Source organism: Clarias gariepinus, chromosome 10, assembly GCF_024256425.1.
Source record: "Clarias gariepinus isolate MV-2021 ecotype Netherlands chromosome 10, CGAR_prim_01v2, whole genome shotgun sequence".
Classification (NCBI taxonomy): Eukaryota; Metazoa; Chordata; class Actinopteri; order Siluriformes; family Clariidae; genus Clarias; species Clarias gariepinus.
The window spans coordinates 22,703,566-22,715,879 of NC_071109.1; the positions used below are offsets into that span (position 1 = coordinate 22,703,566).

At 40.6% G+C, this 12,314-nt stretch overlaps 1 protein-coding gene across 7 annotated transcripts in view; it reads right to left on the minus strand.

The window, feature by feature from the left end:
• mid2 (midline 2) overlaps nt 1-12,314 on the minus strand; it is a 151,435-nt gene that overhangs the window by 81,033 nt on the left and 58,088 nt on the right. For 2 of the 7 annotated variants that reach the window (XM_053505929.1, XM_053505928.1), the window contains exon 1: nt 7,862-8,062. The exons of 4 other annotated variants lie outside the window; for them this stretch is intronic. The gene's annotated coding sequence lies outside the window, so the exon portion shown is untranslated. Of the gene's footprint in view, nt 1-7,861; nt 8,063-12,314 lie in introns of those variants that run through there. One more of the 7 variants, XM_053505922.1, reaches the window with a different exon arrangement.

The window sequence follows — 12,314 nt, forward strand, 5'->3', positions numbered from 1 at the left end:
AGAATAAAACATACATTTGTGATGTTGTGAGTAAGAACTGCACTTTCAGGCACCTTTTGAAAGGAAAAAGAACGTCTATTCATTGGATCGAGGATACTGCAGATATGGTGCTTACCATGAAGTGTTCAGATAACCTGGCTCGGTTATTAGCCAACTACTACTACTACTACTCATGTCTATTACAATTGTATCAACTAATTCCTAGAGCACAGTAAAGAATGTATTCCTAATTCCCATAATTTCATTTGTCAGCTCTCGGTCATGTTCTTGAGTTTAAGACTGACAGACAGCACACAGTACTGTCACCTATTCAGCCATATTCAACAGAGTGATGTGCGCATGCGCAACACTCATCACTTTAGGTACGATGCAGAGTATGTTTGTGCACCCGTTTTAAAAATCTGTCCACTTTATCGATTAACTAGAATCGGACCGTTCAGTCTCGTGATAAACGAGTAAAGCGCGAGTGTGGTGTACTGAGACACAGTAAACGCAACGGATGACAGACGACAATAAAAAAGGTTTAGGAGAGCCGTAGTGACGGTCACACATGCGCTGTAGACAAACACAGTTCTGCAATGAACGGGCTCTTCTTAAAATTTTTTTTAAAAAAGACACACGGGATGGACAGACAGGAGTCTTCAGACATCACATTGTGTATTTGAGTTTTCCGATTTTATTCAACTACATGTAAATTGTACTGCTCCCGGAGAATAGAAATGACGTTGCAAAAATGCAGTACAAAAGTAAAAATGTGTGTTTTATTATTATTATTATTATTATTATTATTATCATCATTATTTTGGAAAAAGAAACAATCAAAGTTAACCATAAAAACATGTGATCTTATGAATCTGTGCTATTTCTTTGCTTATGCAGACCACTGTTTTTTTTTTTTTTTGCATTTTTAAGTTATGTTTGTATAGGAATAAATTGGAATTTGAATAAATATAATTGAAATAAAATTTAGTTTATAATAATGTCTGAAAGCTTGTGCTGAAATAAAAAAAGAGGTGTCACTCTGGACTGCACAATCTTGAGCCCTGGCTAATGCTATAAAGCTAAATACACACACACACACTGTGTCGCCACAATTATTCTAGAATCATTAATTATTTAATACATTTTCTAAGCATTTCAAGACATCTGATGAACATTCCTGTATTTCTACATATCTTAGAAAAAAGGGGGAAAAAATATTGCAAGGTCTGTTTTATTTCTGCAGCCCTAGTATACAGGCCCCATTTTCACACACCCAGTAATCTGGGTATTCCTACATTAAGCATCATCTACAATATACTTGGACTCCGAGCAGCACTGGCAAAAATTTAACTAAAGATTTTTATTTATTTTTTTTTTTTAAGGAAATGTGCAAACTGCCCGAGTGACTTGGCATGGCGCTCTACAGGAGGACGGTCCTGGAATTAAAAACAGTGTGAAAGCTTCCCAGGGACACATTATGGCACCCAATCCCATCCTGAGCATCAGCACATTGTTATGGAAGTATATCAGTAACATGTTGCCAGCGTTCATGGATGACTTCATAACTTCATTATCCTTCATAACGCCTGCCACTGTTCACCAAGTGTTTCCTCTCGGGCACAACGCGATGAACCAGGCATGAATGAAAATATAAAAGGCTCTATACAGAAAGTGACAAAGAAAATAGTAAACATGTCATGTATGTGCAGAAAGTCTATGTCTTAGTCTCCGCAGAGAGTGCACTATCTGGTACACTCTTATGGCACTGCTACTAGACTGCCACGCTGCTTTAAGTGCCAGGGCGGAGTGAGAAAACAAGTCAGGAGCTTGACTCAGCAGGACCTATTCCTGAGCTCCATTGTGCCTGTGTTCCTGAAATTAATTATCAGCTTGTAGAGAGGAAACTCATTTATAATGCATGGCACTTCCTCGCTTTTCAAAGCAGAAGCCAGGACTGACTAATGTAGTCAAACATGGAGGCACACGATCCCTGCAATCTTCATTTTTTTTTAAAGACGTTACAATCAATTAATCAGACTCGCGCTAAAATTACCATAATGCACTAAAATTTCCTGTCAATTACTGCTGTACAGCTCAGCATGACGCAATTATAAACAATCAATTAGATATACACTAAGGTGCTTTATAGTTTCCAAATGTTTGATCATGGGGCAAATATGAGAGCGTGCGGGAGCTTTACATGACGCTCTTTGTGTGTAGTAGTGTTTCTGCATGATGCATTTAAAAAAAAATCTACTCACTTACAGTACACACATTTTAAAAACTGTAGGAACTGTATTTTGTCCTAAGCTTGATATATTTTACTCATGTTTACACTTTATAATTGTATTTTTCTCCTGCTGCATCATGTGAAGCAAAGCTGGACAACTATCAAATGTGTAAGTACGTAAACGCTACTAATACGTACATTAACACAATACTATAATCATTTAATACTTCTAAACAACGCGCTAAACAGTGATCTTAAAACCTGAGCTAAAAGTATGTAAGCTTGGTAAATCCACATGGAACTACTCTCCATACAAAAACATTAAACACCGCTGTATCACCTACGCGTGAATCCGTGCAGTAGCTGTAAGTACGGGTCATCGTGATCCACGGCGAGCTTTGGTGTAGTGTTTATGTTTCCAATCTTCCCGTGTGAAAAATTAAACATGTTAAATTTTATTGTCGGTCCCCGTTGTGGAACCTCGCGGAATGTCATGAGGTCCCTCGCAGAGACTCGAGTCTAACACAGTGCGATAATGATTCTACAGTAGATAAAGTACTTCATAAACCTGGTAGTATCAAAGTCCGAAACAACGACAGGACCTTTTTCTGGTGTCTTGTGGAACGTTTTCTATACTATATGCACGACCATGGGAACTAGTCCTCCTTAAGTTTCCATGGATATGAGGCTAAAAAACAGTACATAGAGAAGCAGGACCTGTTTCCTGTTTTTGGCAGCGTGAGACAACTGAGACTGAACCTGACTCAGCGTAGTCCTCCGAGAGCTATAAATACACACACACACACACCTCACTCACTGTCTGTACATGGATTTTCATTCTAAATCTCTGATTGCACACACACACACACACTCAACTGTCAGGGTGTTGATGTACATCTTTATAGGACAAGATCAACACTAAAATAATAAAATGAATGAAACAACATTATGTTATGGTTAAATAGCAATACTTCGACTTATTAAGAGCACAATAATTGCATGTATGTGTGTGTGTGTGTGTGTGTGTACACTTATCAGGGCTGATTCATGGTCAATTGCTCCAAATCCATTAAAGCACTAAAGTTCCTTACAGATGCCTCGTTTAGTCCAGGTGAATGAAACTCTGGTTCTTTTAGTGCAACTTTTGGAGACAACACACATTTTCAGGTGCAGGGGGATGGTGGGGGGTTGTGATCCGACCTTGATCTGGACCATCAACAAGGAGTACTCTCTGCATGTGTGAGCTAAACAGCCCCCTGTAGCCAGGTGCGCTTTTTGCATCTGCACGTTTGCATGCTTACTGAACACATCTTCGTACAAACTCAATATTCTCTCCCTTGTTCTGCTCAGTTGATTACAGGCTGCATGTCTTTTATGCAAACCATGAAGCAGTTTTGTGTTTTCCGAGACGTTCTCTCAAAGAAGTTTAGACGTTCTGTTTCGGCCTGGTCTTGTTTGGTTACACCAAACAATCAGACGATCACAATTATAAGCGAACATCAGTTGTGTGGTTTCTCCATGTTGAAGATTAAATTTCAATTATAGGAACCTAAATCTTTTTCCTGTGTTTTTTTACGTTCCTCCCTCAGAATTATTTCATAAATGAGCTGAGGGGGAAGTTTTCAGAACTTTTGTAGTGATGCATTTTTAGTTTGCTTGGGTTTTTCTCGATGTGAAACGAAACTAAACCTAAACAACATGATTCCCAGCCTGTGGATATAAATAATGTAGGCACATTAAGCAAGATGATCACACCTGTATAATGGCTGCCGAATAAAGCATTACACATTTTTATGTTGTGTTTCGTTACAGAACATGTCCTGATCGTTCCTGAAATAGATCTGCCGCTGTAAGACGACCAAAAAACACCATTGTGTCACAGATCAACTATATACTGATAGTGATGCACCTGGCACTGAACGCTGACAAGCCGGGTACTTAGTATGTCGTTGGGAACCGAAACACCCTTCAGGACAGAAATGTTCAAGAATTCCCCCCGTATTCATGACTACAATAGGACCGATTCCTGCACATAGTGTGAATGCTGCATATCAGGTCACGTCAGGAGGCTTTTCACATGAATGAGCAGATTTAAACAAAACACGCTCTCAGCTTCTCTCCAATTGCAGAGTGATGGAGTTGTACACTCCAGACATCTCGTTTACAAAGACGTTGCATAATGGGATCCTGACGAACAAATGTTCCATACACACAGGCAAAAATGTTCCTAAATCCCTGTTTATTAATCCGCAGTAAATTAATACCACCCAGAGAAACTATTCTACAAATAACCTTTAAATAGTGGAACACAAGCAATTCCACAGACTGATTTTCATACACCACAGTCTTTAAAAGGTTATACACAATGGTGTGAAAAGCATCCAATTCTGTAGGTATAAACACCTCGTCAAAGGAGAACGGTTGCACTGGATGGAGCTGACAGCAAAGCTACTGTAGAGTATACTAACTCAAATAAACCACTCTTTACAACCGTGGTGAGCAGATAGACATAGCAGAATGCACAACAAGTCAAACCTTAAGTCAGATAGGACTTAACAGGCATCCTATGTGCTAGAAACAGAAATCTGAGACTGCAGTAAGAAACTGGACCAAAACTGGACAGCTGAAATCAGAATAAGACTGGGTTATGTAGTTCTGGTGTTGTGCTACCGATAAAAACCACAGAAAATCATCAGTTCGATAAATATTCCCATCTTTGCCACCAAAAAAATCTGGTCCTGACTGATATCTATGGGGACCAGCAGTAACCTTTTCAATTTGAGGTACATCAGACTACACAGCCCATGACCCTGTCACCGCTTCACCTATTTTCCTTCTTTGGACCACTTATGGTACAGTAGGTCCAGACACCGGCAGACCACTAACATCCCATAAGAGCTACAGTTTTGGTGTTGCTCTGACCCAGTCGTCCAAGCCTCTTGTCAAAGTCACTCAAATCCTTACACTTGCCCATTTCTGCTTTGAACACATCAACTGAATGTTAAAAAAAAAAGTAGCCTCCATGCCTAAAATATATCCCGCCCACTTAAACAAAGTGTATTTATGAAAGTTACTGAACATCCTAGAATACTAGCATACATTTTGTCGTTTCCTATCATGCACAGGTAAATGCCTCCATCGACTGAAGTACCAGTACATACAGTAAGTATACCAGACTTTTCCATACACATTAACAGATTTTGGCACAATGCTGATTTTCTACAATTTCTAGAAAGAACAAATCGATTACACATAAGCTCAAACCCAATGCCTGAGCATACACAACTGGAAATTACAGAACCAAAATTTCAATGACTTCAAAGTCTGTACCCTTTGTTTACAAGAGAGTCCACAACGCCTTTGTGATAGCGACACATGAACCATGAAAGCACACGGGCCAGGCTGGTCTGTCGAGCTTTCTGTCGTGCAGCATCCAATCATTTCATTCTACGTCTGAAAGAGCTGCTTACTGTTGATGTGTCAGACTGTCAGAGAGCTCGTCTGTGAGTAAAAAAGAGCCCAAAGCATGCCTTCCTACAGCTAACTGAGAGAACAGCGGGATTAAAGATAAATATGTGCAGGGATGGAACAGAAGAGGGACATCTTGTGCCCATTGTGTTCATGCTTCTGTAAATAGCTTTCCAGTGTTTCCAGCCATAAATATTAAAGGGATTAGAGCCGTTACTTATGTCACCGGAGAGTCCTGTGGATGCAACTGATTCGGATCGATGAGAACGATTCTCCTCTCTGAAACTGACAGCTGTTGGATGGCATTTCTTATGACCTTCAACACGATGCTGATATGTTTTCCTGAGAACAACAACCTAATCAACAAGCACCAATTTCTTAAGGAAATAAATAAATAAATAAATAAATGAATGAATGAATGAATTGATTTGACATATTTCGAGACTTTGCTAGGCGACAAAAACAAACAAGGCTCAGAATATATCAAACTGTCAGTAATTGTTTCAAGATTGAAGCAGCCTCCTGCAGAAATGTCTTTCCGATCAATACTTGGGGGAATAACAGAAGATTTACGGGTGTCCTTAATGGATTCACGACATCCAAAAAATAAATAAACTGCTGCACAGAATCCTGCTTTATGATGTACTATACAAGTTTCTGTCAGATTTCGCACGCATTAAACTAATTCCCTGGTCGAGATCAGCTGTCTTGGACTGCATAGTGAGATTTGCTATCGGTGTAACCTCTGCGATGGTGCTTGAGGAAAAACCACCAATGATCTCTAGGGATGGGACGATACATTTATTTTTTCTTGATATGTGATATGGCGTTTCGGATTTGCAAGGTTGAATGTTCAGTTATCCCGATTACAAAATAAAAAACCTTAAGATGCTCATGTAAGAAGATCGCTTGATACAGAACACATTATAATTTAAATCACAATATGTCAAATTTTAAGAATTATTCCTCATTCTTAATGACCGGACAGCATAGCATAACAGGAAATTAACAAGGAACACTACAGATACAGTAATATCGACCTGAGAACAAAACATGACTAGACAAGAAGTTTATCCTTATTACCTCAGGCTCGGTTTAAAGAAAGATTGTATACAAGACGGCAATTTCAACATAAGTTTGGATTGTCGTTAATAGTCATGGGGTCATTTTCAGAGGTGTTTCGCATGATACAACCGGGTCTGGTACAAAATTTTATGGGGATCATTTTCGTAGTACATTTTCTATCACAATCCCGTTTAAACTGCGTGGTGCAAACATGGATTAAGTTAAATGTAAACAGAAAAATAAACATTTAATAATTGTGTATATATACAGTATATATGCACGTACATATGGGGTGGTGGGGGGTTAATCTGACAACATGAAATACTTTTTCTCTTGTCTGTTCGAAGACGATCCAGACATGCAGGATCACCTGTGCAGACAAATTTAATTGTGCCCTGGAATTATTTATGAAATGTCAACAATGCGAAGCATGACAGACCTCTGCTCGATTAGACCAGATCTGAATGCATGACCTGCGTCACTATCAGACTCACGTTCACGAGTGAGTAACTTTGTTTTAAACGCTTAAATCATGAGATCGGATGCTGAAGCTTGGAATGGATCCAGGCACCAAAGTGGCTTTATTTTTTAAATGTATTTTAATATCTGAGACACATCAGCTGATTAACGCGGAGTTCCTGCTGTAAAGGTAGTGAGGCTTGAGCGTGCGTGCGTGCGTGCGCGCGCGCGACCGACTTCCCCCGTCACGCCAAACGTCAACACGACAGATTTCTCTCAGTCAGCCGACAATAAATCTCATCAGATCCACATTCAGAAACGAGCGGACTCGGCTTTACACATCTCATCTCACTGCGTGTCCCGAGCGGTGATTAACGTTCTGTGAAACTAGTTTCAGCCGGAGTCCGAGTTCTGAGGAAAACCTGAACCGGACAGAAGTGAGAGATTACAAACGAGGCGTGTCATGAAAAGAAACAAATTAATTCATAAATAAGAAAACAATTGTAAACTTGTAGTAAAGCGTCGAGCGATGCTATAAATCAGTGACAGTGAGCAGAAGGCGGAGGCTAGGCTAACAGTTTACTCCAGCAGTTAGACGGCGCGTGAAGCCCAGCAGCGCGTGCGGAGCGAGAGCGGCGGAGAGAGACGGGAACCTACCAGCTTTGTACGGCGACCATGCGTTTCTTCTGTCATTTTGAATGACGCCTGAGGAACCGGGAGGGAGAGAAACGGGAGACGGTACTGAAGTCGGTGTGGAGCGTCTCCGGCGTTTAGCTCGCGACAAAAACCCGAGGCTCCGCAGCGGCGCGCGCGACTCGCACTGAGGCGCAGCGGAGAGGAAAAGCGCGAGCGCGCAGAGCGGAGACAATCACAGGAAAGAGGCAGACTCCACCCACTTCTCACTACACACACACACACACACACACAGCTCTACTGACTGACATACACACAGCTCTACTGATACACACACACACAGCTCTACTGACTGACATACACACAGCTCTACTGACTGACATACACACATACACACACACAGCTCTACTGACTGACATACACACACATACACACAGCTCTACTGATACACACACACATACACACAGCTCTACTGATACACACACACACACACACAGTTCTACTGATACACACACACAGCTCTACTGATACACACACACAGCTCTACAGATACACACACACAGCTCTACTGATATATACACACACACACACAATATACAGAGAAACACACACAACCACACAGCTACACTTACAAATTGACACACAGATACACTGACACACAAAGAACACACACATGCACACGCACATACACCTATACACTCACATCATAAGTACACTGCTTTACTCGTACACAGCACAGCTACACACACATACACACCACTCAAATCTACACATACCACTTAAATCCACACACACACACACACACACACACACACACACACACACACACACACAGGTACACACAAACACACAAAGAACATCACCAGTACACTGCTATACTCTCACACAGCACAGCAACACACAAACACACACACATACACATTTACTGTACAACAACATCTACGCACACACATGCACTTAAAGAACATCACAAGTAAACTGCTATACTCTTACACACCATACGCATGCAGAAACAACCACACACACACACTACTTAAATCTATACAAACACATACTACTGTTACAAACTTATAGAAGAGCTATACAAATACACATTATTCTCACACAACAGAACAACACATGTAAACACAAAGAGCAGCTACACAGTGGACACACACACACATACAACACACACATGCAGATACAAAGCATAGTTACACCTATATGCTCAAAAACACTACGCACAGCTACATCTACACATTCACACTGAAACACTGGCACGCGGCAAAGCTACACCTAAACACAGCGCCGTTAAATCCAGGCGTGTTACTCTGACCCTGATCTATCAGCTACCTCAGTAACTGTATCTAAAACATACACACCTCCTCCATATTCACTAAGATGCAAAAAAAAACTTATGAGCTAAGCACGGCTGACATTTGCTTTTTATTCATTTGCTGTTATTCCTCTCCTCTTTCCTCCTGTCACAATGAAATAAAGACATTTTTTTCAGTTGCAAGCACACAGTGACAATAACTCCCGTGCTTCTGTGATAAACAATCAGCTCCGAGGGTTACCGGAAAATCATCGCGCCCTGTGTCTATACACTTCGGTAGTTTAAAACCAAGACAGCCCAGTAAAACCTGTACGCTAAATGTGCATCTAAATAAAGGCTACACACAAGGATATATTATTATAAACACCAGGCTACAGAATAGTGTCTGTCCCTCCATTTATCTCGAGGAACAGCTTTATCCTGGTCTGCTCTAGGATGAATCCTGAGTCCACTCTGGAAAGGCTGGGTGTTAAGCAGGAATGTACCAGGAATGAATGGGAAGGCAACCCTTCAGGAATTTTCTTTTCTTTTTTTTTTTGAAAGCCAAATCTGCCGCATGCAAATAAAGTCTGGCGCAGAACCGTTCTCTCCACAGCACTCATCGCTGGTTGTGGCCGAAAGTATTAAGACAGAAAATAGCAATTATATACAGTAGCTCGCCCCATTTGAACATAGAAAATAATACTGAAATTAACACTTCCAGTTAAAAGTTTGAACACACCTTCTAATTCCATGGTCTTTCCTGATTTTTATTTCTTTTTAAGTTTTAAAAACCATGCAATTTATCTTTTAAAAAGTTGATACTGAGATGTGTCTGCTATATCAAGACATGCAAGAACTATTTCAGAACAGCTGACCTTCATGTCTTAAAGTAACAACTGACTTTTGATGTCTTGGCAGCGCGGTGGCTTAGCGACCCAGCTTACAGACGACAAGCAAGTGAGTGTCGATGTCGTTGTTACTGTACATAACTCCAGAGATTTGGATTGGAAAATCCAGTATTGTTCTAGAATGTAGAAAGTAAATCCACACTTGTGTTCAAACCTTTGACTGATACTGGTACTGTATATACTGGCTGCACTGATACATTATGTGACATATTAGGCCATTAGTTTTATACTTTATGAATTTCAATTCTCAGCGTTGCTCAATCAGCAATATTTCACTGTATCCATTGTGAGGAGATTCTTATCGCCCTTGTTTCAAGACATTGTTCCATTCGAAATCTATTTCCTGCTTCCGTTCCCATCCCAGGTCAAACGATGGAAAACCGGACAACAATAGCACACCATGCATTTGTGTGTGTGTGTTTCTGTTCCTGAACAGTCAGTGGTCCCCTGTTGTGAAACTCAATCAGAAAGTCTTTCTCATGATAAGGTCATTGTGTGTCTGTGTGTGTGTGTGTGTGTGTGCGTGCCCCATTCTGTGACGCATGACACATCCCTGTCTGACTCAAAGTCAAAATATAGCTCAAACACCCTATAAAGCACTGATGTATCAGTGGTAACTGCTGCTGGTGTTTACAAAGAAGTACACAATGCCACAGCAAGTGTTTGTGATCCGGCTCCAGTGCTCGACCCCTGAGAATTAGAGCTAACCCCTTTGGCAGGGACATTTATCAAAGTCAAAGTAGATTACAAAACACATCATCAGTGTATACGGTGATGGAAAGCTGCCCTTTCCATGCACCATGCTACATAGATTTATAAACTAGCACATATCTACAGTAGCATTATGCACTAGAAATCCAAAATAACTGAGATTGGGTGATAAAGACATGGGAAAATATTATTCCCTTGGTCTTCACACATTCAGCCATAAGACACACCCATCACAGTATTCAAACCTGTTAGACACGCCAGACGTACTTGTCTCAGACTGGACATGACACATTTCATCTCGTCTCATGAAAGACATGAAAGCCAGTGACCGAAGCCGGCTGACGAAATCGGAAAAGCGCGTTCGCATTGTAAAAGCTTCAAAGCCAAAAGCACTTATTGATCTGTGCCGACAATGCATATTTACAATAGAGTGAGTAAATTGGTCTGTTTTTTTGTTGCCTTGAGGCATTTTCTGAGCAAGGTTATGTTCTATGATTCAGTTATTGATCCCATTTCAACACAACTTCCACTGTGCCTTTTCAGTGTGATGAATGCGCAGCGTTGAAAGCGATTTTTCAGCAGGATTTTCTTTTTTCTAGCCACTGATTAACAGTCGAAGATACAAAGGGCCAGGTGACAGAACTGGGGATAAAATTTTTCTGATGACAGCGATGTAACCTTCTTTTCTGAGGCAAGAGAGAGGCCTGCCATGTGCGCTGCTTACATAACAAATCATCAACACGTCTTCATGTGGATCTAAAACGGAAGTGTCTGGGTGTGAGAAGTGTGATGGGCGACACTGTGTATGACGGACAGCTTTATAGCATATCCAGTGCAGCGGAAACAGGCCAGCTTTCAGCTTTAGTGCGACTGATAACTGAGACTAATGTAATGGAAGAGAGTTGAAATGGATGACATACAAGGAGCGATTGAACATAACAACTTTAGCATCTAGATGACTCGCGTCATGTGCTATTAACTGAACATACAGTGCTGTTTAGTGTTTTTGCAGGGATCGCGGAAAAATAAAAGTAAAAAAGGAAAGCTGAGGTGCTGAAGACAGATGGACTGCAGAGCTCTTTGAGCTCTAAAACCCTTCGTTTTTTTTCCCCATGTGAGAATGAAAGCTAACCACATAAGACAAGGGATTTAACTGCCACTTTCATTTCAAAACAGGACCAATAGCTCTGTTTTCACTGTGGCTTGAATCAGCACTGAATCAGCACAGACGTAGGAGTTATTTTGATCTTTAGTTGTCAGTGCTCACATTTTACAAGCAAGTTAACAAGCAAATTTAAAAGAGATCAATCAATTGTAATTTTCTGCATGCTTAAGGTTATACAGTATAATATTTTGTGGAGACATATTGGACTTCTAGTATACAGGAGTATAATAATTCAGAGACATCCTGTATGCTGCCAAATTGCAGCAACAGTTTGGAAAACAAGGTGTTCACGAAAATGTGACCAACATATTGTATATTATACTAAAGTATTATTCTAATGATCCTGTGTAACAGTGACACGATAGACGGACAAAGAAACAAGGGCAACAACAAGTG